The sequence below is a fragment of the Lipotes vexillifer genome, unplaced genomic scaffold (assembly GCF_000442215.2).
Source record: "Lipotes vexillifer unplaced genomic scaffold, Lipotes_vexillifer_v1.1 scaffold905, whole genome shotgun sequence".
NCBI classification, from domain to species: domain Eukaryota; kingdom Metazoa; phylum Chordata; class Mammalia; order Artiodactyla; family Lipotidae; genus Lipotes; species Lipotes vexillifer.
This window is the reverse complement of record NW_006796034.1, coordinates 1387811-1400486: the sequence shown is the minus strand read 5'-3', so window position 1 is coordinate 1400486 and position 12676 is coordinate 1387811. Positions and strand designations below refer to the sequence as shown.

The 12676-nt window shown below is 43.9% G+C and overlaps 1 pseudogene; it reads left to right on the top strand.

Annotated features, from left to right (window-relative positions):
- Positions 1–1474: 1474 nt before the first annotated feature.
- On the top strand, positions 1475–12676 carry LOC103070423 (hypoxanthine-guanine phosphoribosyltransferase pseudogene; annotated as a pseudogene).

Sequence of the window (12676 nt, the reverse complement as noted above, 5' to 3'; positions counted from 1 at the left end):
GAATTCCCCAGATCTTCCCAGTTTGCTGCATGAATGTACTAAAACTCCTTGTCTTACTTATAAAATTCCTAAGAGGCACATAGATGACTTCAAGTTTTCTCAGCATCATTGTGACTTTTCAAGGATTAATTTTCAGGAAGGGTTGGATGCATGCCCCCAAGTAAAATACTTTGTTCAAAGAGTGCTCAAGTTATTGAAATAAGCTGCCATGAGTATGGTTCTGAGCCGCAGGGGATGGAGAGAGTTCAGCTTATAGAAGCCAAGGTGAGAGCCCCTGGACTGCTGACAGAGTGGGCACTGGTACCTGCCAGTGTGTCCACCAGCTGCCACTCGCAGAACCTTCCATCTCACATTTATGTCCTGGTGGGAAGTGGAATATCGGGCAGGGCTGCCAGCCCGCCATGTTCCAGAGGATTGTTCTGGGCAAACAGAGGTGGCTCCAACCACAGGTCTCATGTGGGTCAACTCTGAGGGCAGAGAAATTGTGAGGGTCACAATTCAAGTAGGTGGCAGGATGGAGCCTGACTCAAGGAGAGAATACACAGTGTGGTGCAGCCTTTCCTCTTCGCCCTGAATTTCTCAATGAAGTGAGGAAGGAGGAGCAGGAGGGAAAGTTGGAGAAAGAAGACTATCAAGACTTTTAAACAGACAGTTCTATTATTGTGGATTAATAATTCATAAAGAGTTATGAGTGGGACTTTCCTGGCAGTCCAGTGGTTAAGACTTTGCCTTCCAATGCACGGGGCGTGGGTTCAATCCCTGGATGGGGAGCTAAGATCCCATATGCCTCGGGGCCAAAGAACCAAAACATAAAATAACAAGAAGCGGTCTTCCCTGGTGGCGCAGTGGTTGAGAGTCGGCCTGCTGATGCATGGGACGCGGGTTCGTGCCCGGGCCAGGAAAGATCCCACCTGCCGTGGAGCGGCTGGGCCCGTGAGCCATGGCCGCTGAGCCTGCGCGTCCGGAGCCTGTGCTCCGCAACGGGAGAGGCCACAACAGTGAGAGGCCCGCGCACCGCAAAATAAATAAATAAAATAAAAGTAAATAAAAAGAAGCAATATTGTAACAAATTCAACGGAGACTTTAAAAATGGTCCGCATGAAAAAAAAAATTTTTTTTTTAAGAATTATGAGTTAGTACTCACAGGATTGAGAGTTCACAAGTGGCATGTGTTTGCAACCTAAAATGTCTGCGCGAGGAGCTGAAGTAAAACTTCTGCTGGACTTGAATGATGTCTAGAGCCATTCATCGTAAAAACAGGCTGTCCATCCATAGGAGAAGTTTAAATGGCCAATCAAATACGAGAGATACTTAACCTCACTAAAAGTTACAGAAGGACAGGTTAAAGACGATATATGCTTTTTTGCCTCCAAGACAAAATTTTAAATGTTTAACGGTACCGCTTTGGGTTCCCAGTTCAGAGGGTGAAGTGGGCCCACGTGTTTCCTTCCCTCCTGCACAGAGGCCTATTGAAATGGCGGTAGAGATGTGTAAAAGGGAATACATCCATAGCGGTGCAGAGTACAGTAGGTGGGGACATCAGCAGAGTTTTCTGATAATTTTCTGGGAGATAGAAAGCAAATGAGATTGAATCGTCAAATAACCCAGAAACGGGGGAAGCAGTATCTGAGGTGCGGGAGAAATGCTGCAATGGAGAGAGAGCCGATTTCTGGGAAGGGGAGCCATCTTCCTGGGCGCTCTGGAAGATGTGCAAAGCTCTGAGTTGACAGAAAGGGAAAGTAGAGGTGGAAAGCAGGCTGGCAATCAGGTTGACTATCTGCATGAAGATCTGTGGAGCAGCTGAGCCAGTTGCCCACCCTCACTCTCACTACCTCCCCACCACAGATGCAGAGCAGCTGCAACATGTACTGGTTGCCTTCAGAGATGAGTCTGCTCTTCAGGGAACTTCAACGGTTTGTCTGGGGAGGTCTAGGGCTCTTTGAGTGAGGGTTGGCCCTCCAGAGTGAGGTTTTCCTTGTTTTGGCCCCAAGAAGGGGCCTACAGGGTGTGGGGAGCATCCCATCAACCTGATTTCTACCCCGTTACCTAAAGTGAGCAGTGAAAGTCCATGTGCTCCACTTATTGACATATACTCATGAATGTGAATGGATAAACAAGGACAGCCAGAGTTCTTGAAAATTAATCATTTCAACAGAAGGGCTGGAAGAAAAGTTGAGGAAATATTCCAGAATGTAGAACAGAAGGAGAGAGATGGAAAATATGAGGGAAAAATTAAAAGACATGGAGGATCGATTCAGGAAGTCCAACATCTTTCTGGCAGGAATCGCAGAAAGAACAGAGAACACAAGGGAGAAAAATTATCAAAGGAAAGGCAAGAGTTTTCAAATTGGAAGGAGCCGCTGGAGATTGAGCCAAAAAAATAAATAAAATTTTAAGGACCCACATACATTGTGTTAAAACTTAGGACATGCAATATAAAGAGAAGATTCTTAGTGATTCCAAGGAGTAAAGATGGGGTAACATAAAAGAATAAGAACTAACATGGCCTTGGCCTTCTTGTCAGTAATTTTGGGTGCCAGAAGAGTAATCTAGTAGAGCAATGCCTTCATAGTGTCAAGGGAATGTGATTTTCTGTCTAGAGTTATCAACCTAACCAAACTCTTCACCAAGCATTGGGACAAATAAAGAGCTTTTTAAGAACCACACTACTCAGATTTTCAGTTAATAATATTTATACAAGTATAATAATACAAAAACTGATAACTGATTTTCAATTTTCAGAATTAATTTTGTTTATAAAGACAAACGTTTATCTGCTGTCTTAGTCCATTCAGGATGCTATAACAAAATACCAGAGGTTGGGTACCTTATAAACAACAAAAATTTATTTTTCACAGTTCTGGAGGCTGGAAGTCCAAGATCATGGTGCCAGCACGGTTGGGTGCTCTTGAAGACCCTTTTCTGGGTTGCAGACTGCCGACTTCCTCATGTGGTAGAAGGGGCAAGCAAGCTCGCAGGAGCCTCTTTTATAAGGGCACTATTCTCTTCATGAGGGCTCCACCTCCTAAAGGCCCCACCTCCAAATAGCATCACATTGGGAATTAGGATTTCAGCATATGAATTTGAGCAGACACAAACATTCAGACTACAGCATTGAAAGATTACTTGTGTGTACATTCCAATAAGATGAAAGAGGAATACAACAAAGAGGAAGTCATGGGATTAAAACATATTAGAAATAAATGTGTAATTAAAATTAAAAAAACATGGCAGCAACTGTGGTGCATACCTGGAAGACAATGAGGCAACATTAAACCATTCAAAAATGATATGTTTTAAGAAATTGGATGATCATCATATGGTAATGAGCATATATATTTCTACTGTCAATTAGTTAAAAAAGAAAAGCAAATAGAAACTCCAGGAAAAACAAAAATCAGAGGGAAACTCTTAATCCAAATAAGAAGCAACCTAAATTAAGGCATAGTTGTGAGAAACTGATTAGGTTAAGGAAAGAAGATTCATTTGATTTTGACTTTTGAACATTCTCTTCAGTGGTTCAGGATTATTTTCTTCCTTACTTGATTCTTCAGCAAATAATTTTAATATATTTACAGAATTATAAAAGCTGCCTATTGATCTTCAATTTTTAGAATGAATTTTTAGACAAAGTATGAAAGGCTTAATTTTGGTTTCAGAATAGAATATAACTATTGCAAACCCAATAAATGTAAAAAGGAATGGGGCAGTGATGGCAGAAGACAGAAGGTGAAGGATGTGGGGAGAAAGGGTGGGGGAAAGAGTAGAGGGACTGTTTCTTCAGCCGCAATAGTGACAAATCAAGGGGAACACTGTCTAAAATTATGAAGGTGAGAAGAGACAGTGAGAGGATAAGTTAGCACAAATCTCTGACAGGAGTCAGTAGAGAGATGATAAATCAAGAAACTGAGGCATAAGCATATTATTTAGTATTTTGTGGCGACCACCAGAATAACTAAAATCAGAATTGGCTAAAGTCAGTTAGCACAGGGAGTGGAACAGTGTAAGGAGGGGGAGAAGGAAGTTTTTCACAGTGTTGTATGCTATTTAAATGTAATTTTCATCATGTGTCAGTATTACTTTAAAAGTAGAAATAATAATACTATTACCAAGTGTTGAAATTGGTGAAGAAAATAGACCCTCTTACACTCTGCAACAGTGAAAATGAATTGGTCCAAACTTTTGAAAGAGCAATTTTGTAATATTAAAAAGAACCAGACTGTCCCTCAAGTAATAATATTGTGTAAGTCTCCAATCCATAAGGATACTGCTGAGTGGCAGCTGGCAAACCAAGAGGAGGCAGAAGGATACACAGAGGCTCTCCTTCATTGAACACGAGTGTGAACAGGTACACACACATGCTCACGTCCTGCCACGTCTCACATATTGACTCACTAAGATGGAAACATCAGCCGCCCAGGTTCTTAGAGTTCTACCGTCTCCAGCTTTAATTCTTTATAGTGATCCTCACATGGAAAGCTGTCTCTAGAGGTTTCTCCATCCTCACATGACTCATCTTGGTTTACTGTTGTGGAAGCGACTAACTTGGGAGCTGGAACTTGTCCCTTCTGACAGAGTCTGAGGCTAACCACAGTGTTCTAAAGCCCGTGGACACTGGCCAGCCACTTGGAGGCAATGCCCTTTAGTCTGCTTGGCTTCTCCTTGTGGTTGCTCAGAAGAGACTCTGTTTGTGTTCCAGATGTGGTCAGCCTATTAGAGAGGCAGTCCCCGTGGCCTGACATGCTCACTCTCCCTGTGTCATCACTGATGTTATGGGAAAGAGAACACCGTCGCCTTTGGACAGCCTTGGCAATGGCCGTCCAACTTGAGAAGGGAAGCCAGGTTCTTCCCGTGATTTGGTGATGAGGCTCCTGAGAAATACCTATGGTCAAACTACATTTTTGTAGAGCATAAGAGTTAACACATAATTACCCACATAAACCCTTAATCTCTGTTTTTGATGAGGAAACTGATGCTCAGCAATGATAAGGCCATTGTCCATGATGATTCCACTAGAAAGTAGGAAAGTGTGGATTAAGATCCAGATCTGATTCCTAATCTTTATTTTTTCATACTACTCTGTGAGATGTTTTTAGGACTTCTTAGTGTGATACTCGTTGGGATTAGACGAGAAGCTCTTTACTCTGCTTCAGAGTTTTGTAGAAATCCCTATACTGAATAGTGATATCCAACATCTCACTTTGTTGGGCTTTGGATTGGATCCTAAGTTCGCTACTTAATGACTGTGTGCCTTTGGTCACGTTCACACGACATCTCTGAGTTTTAGTTTCCTAATCTGTGAGATGGGGATAGTTGTCTCCAAGAAAACCTCACCAGGTTGTTGTGAGGTTTAAATGACATAACGTACATCAGGCACTAAGTAGGAGCTCAAAGCAGCGGTGTTGATGGTGGTTTTCAATGTGTAGAGAATTATGTTGAGACATATTGGATACAATAAACAGCCTTTCAAAATTTCTGCTTCAGATGAGTTCCTAATTAGCTACACTTCTGTCTTCTAAGATGTCAACTCATCTTCACAAATTAACTTTAAAACTAGCTGGTTATACTACTTTGTAAAGATAATTTTGAGTTAGCAAACTCTCTTGCCAAAAACAACTGTAAAAGTGTTGTTATGTGCCAGATACTGAGCATCCAACGCAGGCATAATGCAATAGATGACAGAATCTCATTCTTTTTTGTCCACAAGAACGTGGTTTCTCAAGGAGGAATGAAAACTGTGTGCATGGTACGCAGGGTCATTTTCAATTCATGAGACAGCATCCTTTCTGTGTGGGAGAGAGGCATTTGTTAAGTGAGTGCCAGCATCACAGGTGACCAGAGCATTTGTACTTGGTAAATTCATGCTTATCAGGTTCATAGGCAAACAAGTGGAGACTATTAATAACAGCTTTTGCACTTTGGAGAAAATGAATGTCAGATAAAACCATAGGCTGTGCTCGTCAAAGGAGGGTAGACAGGAGATGGGGAGGAAAGCAAGCATCTTGTCTGCAATGCGAGGACTGTGACACTGGCCCCAGCCATCGGGGGGATGGAAAAGTTACGTCATTGCCTGTGAATTGGGGTAAGTCCACAAAGACACCAAATGCAGAGGAAGGGAGGGAGGTGAGGAGCAAAGGTACATGTGTAAAAAGGAAGATAGGTGTAGATCACTTAGGAGAGACTTGTGCTTGGTGGTAATATAAAGTGTCCACACCTAAATGTATACATGCTATAGACCTAGGGTCCCTCTAGTGCAGTGAGGCTCACAGAGGGGACTTGATTTTGTGTCTGCTTGGGGGAACTCTGAGAAGTCAGGCCATCACAGGTCCTAGGGGTAAGAAGCTTACTTGCTTCTTAGAAGAAATGGTGATGGAATTGGAGGATTGGTCTTCAAAGTCTTGGTGTAAGGGATAGACATTAAGGCTGTACCAACCCCGAGTATGGAAAAAGAATAAGGGAGAAAGAGGGAATTTCTCTGGCAAGCTAGGAAATTCTCTCTGACTAAGCGAACGTGTTGAAGGACATGAGTACCTTCAAATCCAAGTCAGTGAAAAATGCTTTGAGTAGGACTCAGACTGGTCTTATTTTGCAGCACTTAAGAGACGTGAGTTCATACATTTCAAATATTGAGAAAGTTAATACTTAAAGATGCAAGAGAAAAAAAGCATGAGTCAAAACTTCAGAGCAATAGAAGGGATGGGGGCAACTTTGCCCCCTCTCTCCTTCCAGGGGACATTTGACTTTTTGGGGTGTTACCTTGGTCGGGGGGAGGGTGATACTGGCATCTGGTGGGTTGAGGGGAGCTGCAGTGCTGCTAAATAGCCTACGATGCACAGGACAGCTCCCAACCCCCAACAAAGAATTATTTGGCCCAAATGTCAATAGTGCAGAGGTTGAGAAACCCTGGGTTAGAGTTATCATCCTTTATACCAAATGTATCAACCATTAAACAACGTAACTCACTGAATAAAAACAAAACAGAACAAAACAAAAAACACCACATGTGAGAACAGAGGCTTATGCTAGAGACAGAATAAGTCATGTGATTAATGAAGTCACTATAAATGAGAAATCTTAGCTTTTCCTCATCAATCCTTTACCCTAAGCTTTTCAAATATGAAGTAAGACTAATTTAATAGAACCATATTTTTAAAAGCTGTACAAATTTTATAATGGCCTTGTTATAACTTTTAGACATATGTATTATTATTCTTTATAGTTTATAAATCACATGAATTGCCTTATTTAATGTTTATAACTTGGTATAATTATCCCAATTTTGTAGACTTCTAGAGGTTACATTTTAGTTTTTTTGGACATCTGCTATGTGTCAGGCACTGTACTAGTTATTGTGGTTGTTACCCAGACAGATAAAAGCTTAGTCTTGAGAAGTTCAGAATCTCCTAGGGAGCACAGAGAAGTGATACATATAATAATAGAAGTATAAACATAGCCATGGGAGAATGGGGGAGGGAACTGAAGCCATCTGCCAGAGGTTACAAAACTAGTAATTGGCAGATCTGGGGCTTGTCTTAAGGCCTGCTGAGTCTCAAGCAAGTCCTCTGTCTTGGCATAAAAATATAACCCCCTCAGCTTTTCCAGAGATGTAAAATGAAACGTGAAGAAAATCACTCAAACACATCCATAAATTACGGAGTTGGCAGAAGTACAGAAACACGGTTGAAAAGTCAAGAGTAGGATATTAAAAGCCAAGATAAGACCTTGCAGGACAGAAAAACAGAGGCTACTGGCTTCAAACCCACCCGTGCGTGGGCTGGTCTTGAGGTTTGTAATTATTCTAGGACCCACGCCCCCGGGGAGGCGTGCGACTTTGAGTTGGAGGAGCAGGAAACAGAAAGCTCTTGCGGTTGGGCTGAGAAATTCCCTCACACGCCACCACGTGCCCCTTCCTCCCGGGAAGGAGGAAGCGGGGGTGAGCAGTTCTCCATCCAGGGAGAAGGCTTAGTGGGGTGGGAGGAGCGGCCTGACGACGCAGGTAAATAGCGGGGAAGGCGCAGCCCGCGGCCGGCTGGAGAGACTTGCCTCCCACTGGTCAGCTCTTTCCCGACTCGGAGGGAAATGTGAAGCCACAGTCTACCCACAGGTATTCATCCTAATGACAAGCAAGAAGCTGATTGCAATGAAGCATCATTTCACAGCTGTTTGCTTCCGCTTCTCCTTCCGGGGAGACGTACTTTGTGCCACCGGCCCTTGCTCAGCCGGCCCTGAGCCCCGAGCAGCCAGGCCGCGCTGCTCCCGTGGAGGAGGGCGGCCCGGCAGCCCCAGCGGCGGAAGCCGAGGGACTAAGTCATTCCCTTTGTCCTTGCAGGCAGAGACGGCGTAATGGCACGCATGCCAGTGTCACAAAGTACTCTGTCCACTCAGGCAAAGGCTTTGTCCCCAGGGGAAGGAGCAAGAGGTGGAGCAAGAGGTAAACGTGAAATCTGATTTGCCTGTGTCGTGTGGAACCACAAAATCTGGAAGCCATGGGCTCTCCTGCCTCCCCCTCCACTTCCTTGTCCCTGATGCTGACTTCACCTGGTCATTCTGACTGGTGCTCCACCATGAACACAGTTGATTGGACCAGAGCAAACACCTGACCTGGCTGGGCCAATCACAACCTTTCCTGGGAATTTGGAAATGGGCCTCAGAGACATGGAACAGGTCCCACTACTATGGGTTATTCACCTTTGCTCTGTGTTGAAATTGCCCAGGGAATTCTGAAAGCACACACACACACACACACACACACACACACACACCCCTGATCTGTCTGTAGTACAGCGTGCTCTGCAGACCCTCCTAGTGCAGCTAGGCACAAGTGCACGGAGAAGCAGACACAAAGGATGATGAGGTGGACCTTCAGAGAGAAACTGGAATGAGAAACCCTCGCTCTAGAAAGAGTAGACAGTGATCTTGACCCATGATAGTTTTCTATTTCTGGATTCCAAGCCCCCTCAGGCCTGGTTGTAGCTCTTGCCCTTGAATCCTCCTTTTAAAATGTCTCTTCTGAAGCTAGTTCTAGTAGCTTCTATCATGTATAACAAAATGAAACTTCACCGAGACTTTCTCACAACCCAGCCAACACTGGTCACTGCAACCTGCATATTTTACCTCAGAAACCTCTCTTACATCTCATCCTTGTGGCCTTTTCAGTGGGGTTCTCATCCTTACCCTTCCTGAGTGGGCTTCCTGGCCTCTTCTCTCTCATCCAGCCTCCACATAAAACAGATCTGACCCACTCACCCCCAAACGTAGAGTCCTTCACTGGTTCCTCATTGCCTATTAAAAATAACAAAATAGTTCTGTATAAACTGATCTGTAAACATATCTCCTATGTTACTAACTGGGGAAAAAAATGCAGGTCAATACGTATAGGATCTTTTAAAATGTGATTTAAATTTGTATACATAAAAATACCTGCGTAAATTTAGGAAAAAGGGAGGACATCTATTAAACTATTAGCAGAGGTTTCCTTGGCATGGTGATTTTGGATGGGCAAAGAGGAAATTTCCATTGTGTCGTACTTTCTATAACATTAATAAAGGATGGGGAGTATAGGTAATTTTTAATCTTTTCTATTTTCCTCCAATATTTGTTTTAAAACTTTCCAAGGTCCTTCACATGCTGCCCCCACCTACTTCCCAGTATCCCTCCCACTACTCTGTGTCCAGCTATTCTAAGCTTTTCATTCTTGCCCAAACTTAGGATCCCCTTTCATGTAACTGTGGCATTACCTGTTCTGTGCCTCCTTCCTGAAATGCTTGTACTGCATTCTTCATCTGAAGTGCTTCTACTTTTTCTTTCGACCCAGCTCGAATATCACCTCCTCTGAGAAGGCTTCTTAGACTGATCCATCTCTATCCCACGTCAGAGTTAGTTGTTCTGTCCCAGTGACCCTTTGGTCCCTGCTTCTCTGTCTGCTATTACACCACCAAACTGTGTTATGATTGATGAGGTCGCATGATTGATTGTCTCCCCAGTTTGAGGTGTGCTCCTTGAAGGTGAGGCTTGAGACTTATTCGTCTTTCTCTTCTGTATGTAGCACAGAGCTGGACTAGTAATGGCTGCACAGAAAAGTCTTGGTTGGTTGAATAAATGAATGAATGAATGAATGAATGAACGGGTGAACAGGCTCTGCCACACAAGGTAGAGCCATGATGCAGTTGCAGCCTTCCCTACCTCTACCAGATAAAACTGACCAACTAGAACTCATCAGAGTCCTGTTCCTGAGCCAGTCTCAAGCACAGAGCTGTTGCTTTTCACCAGCCAGCTGCGTCAGTTACCAAGCTGGGATGGTAATCGTTAACATGACACTTTAAACATCGTAAGATCAGTAGGAACATGTTTCTAGTGGTTAGTGACTAAGAATAAAATCATGAGGCTCTGCCTATTCTGAAAACTAAGTGATGGACCAGAGCTGATTTCTGTGTAAGTACTACTCCCTCTCTCCCGGCACATGAAGAGAATTCTTTAATTGTGCACTCCTGACTCCTCCCCCACTTCCAAAGAGGAAGGATCCCTGTTGCTGGGAGAGAAGCTAAGTCAAGCTATATAACCCAGTCCTGGGGGAGCAGGAGAATGGAGGCGGAGGCAGAGAGTAGAGGAGTTTTCTTCAGGGATGGGACGAGAGCCTCTCAGAGCAAAGGAGATAGAGACGAAAATGTAGTAAATGTTTATGAGTTCCTGTCTTTGTCTAGCTTCCATAATGACTTGCATGAGGGATGAGCAAAGAAATTCCTTTTAATCTATTTTGGCTCCTGTCCTGTGCTTCTGAAATGTGACACTGTCCCAAGGCCCACACATAAGAGTTCAAGTTTTGTAAAAGGTATACCTGTAAGTGGAGAAGGGACTGCAAAAAGATCAAGCGTGTCTTTCGCTCAGGGCTTTGCTAGCTCCACAGCTGGCTCTGCCAGAGAGAACACAGCCAGGGCAAGCAGAGGCAACAGAAGTCCCAGAGCTGGTAGTTTTGGCTGTGGGCGAGGAGACATCCTGGACAATGAGGCACTGCATTGTGGGGGAGGCGCGGAGGGCGACCCAAACAAGACACTGTCCTCACCATTCCCTGGGGCCCTTAATCCAGGGATGTCCAGGAGTCCGTGGGGATGATTGGAGGGAAAAACTGAAGGGAAACTCAGTCTGGAGCCAGGTTACAGCTTGATGTGGGTACCCGGGGGCAGCCTGAAACTAGACAGGCTTCCACCCCGACCAGGGATGCCCCAGGAGCTGCCAGACCACCACTGGGTCGTGGAGCTCACTACTGGCAGGTGGTGGCTCTGGGGGCAGCCAGGGTTTCTAATACAGTAAGTACCCCACATACGAACGAGTTCCATGCCGAGAAGGTGTTCCTAAGCCCAATTTGTTTGTAAGTCCAGCAAAGTTAGCCTAAGTACCCAGCTAACACGATCGGCTACGCAGCACTGTACTACAACAGGTTTATAATACTTTTCACAAAAATAATACATAAAAAACAAACACACACAAAAAATAAAGAAAACATTTTTAATCTTACAGTACAGTACCTTGAAAAGTACAGTAGTACAGTACAACAACTGGCATACAGGGGCTGGCTTTAAGTGAACAGGCAAGAAGAGTTACTGACCGGAGGAGGGAGAGGAGGTGGGAGATGGTAGAGCTGAAGGATTGTCAGCAATAGGAGACCGAGGGCAAGCTGTATTTCACTCATGCCTGACATTGATGGCACAGGCTCTGGTTCCTTGCTGGATCAATTCTATCTACCCTCTTGAAAAAACAATCCATTGATGTCTGGGTAGTAGCTCTTTTCTTCTTGTCATAGATGACAGTAAAGTGCACAAAAGCACAACCCCTTGTGGAGGATGCACGCACGTGACAATGTACGTCAGACACGTGAACTAGCTTACCTGATTGGACATGCAAATGCACGTTTGCATCTTTGAAAGTTCACAACTTGAATGTTCGCATGTGGGGGACTTACTGTATCTCAACAATAGTTTACTCAAAGAGAAACCACTGGAGACTGCCCTCAGCCCACACGCCAGCCGGCTCCGTTACAGCGACCACAGCCCCAGAATCGTGATTAGTGGTGATGAACCAGGTTATGACCTAGATTTATTTTGTATACCTAATCATTATGCTGAGCATTTGGAAAAGGTATTTATTCCTCATGGACTAATTATAGACAGGACCGAACGGCTAGCTCGAGATGTGATAAAGGAGATGGGAGGCCGTCACATCCTGGCCCTTTGTGTGCTCAAGGAGAGCTATAAATTCTTTGCTGACCTGCTAGATTACATCAAAGCACTGAACAGAAATAGTGATAGATCTATACCTATGACTGTAGATTTTATCAGACTGTAATGACCAGTTAACAGGTGACATAAAAGTAATTGGTGGAGATGATCTCTCAACTTTAACTGGAAAGAATGTCTTGATTGTTGACGATATAATTGACACTGGCAAAACAATGCAAACCTTGCTTTCCTTGGCCAAGGAGCATAATCCAAAGATGGTCAAGGTTGCAAGCGTGCTGGTGAAAAGGACCCCTCAAAGTGTTGGATATAGACCAGACTTTGTTGGATTTGAAATTCCAGACAAGTTTGTTGTAGGATATGCCCTTGACTGTAATAAATACTTCAGGGATTTGAATCATGTTTGTGTCATTAGCAAAACTGGAAAAGCAAAATACAAAGCCTAA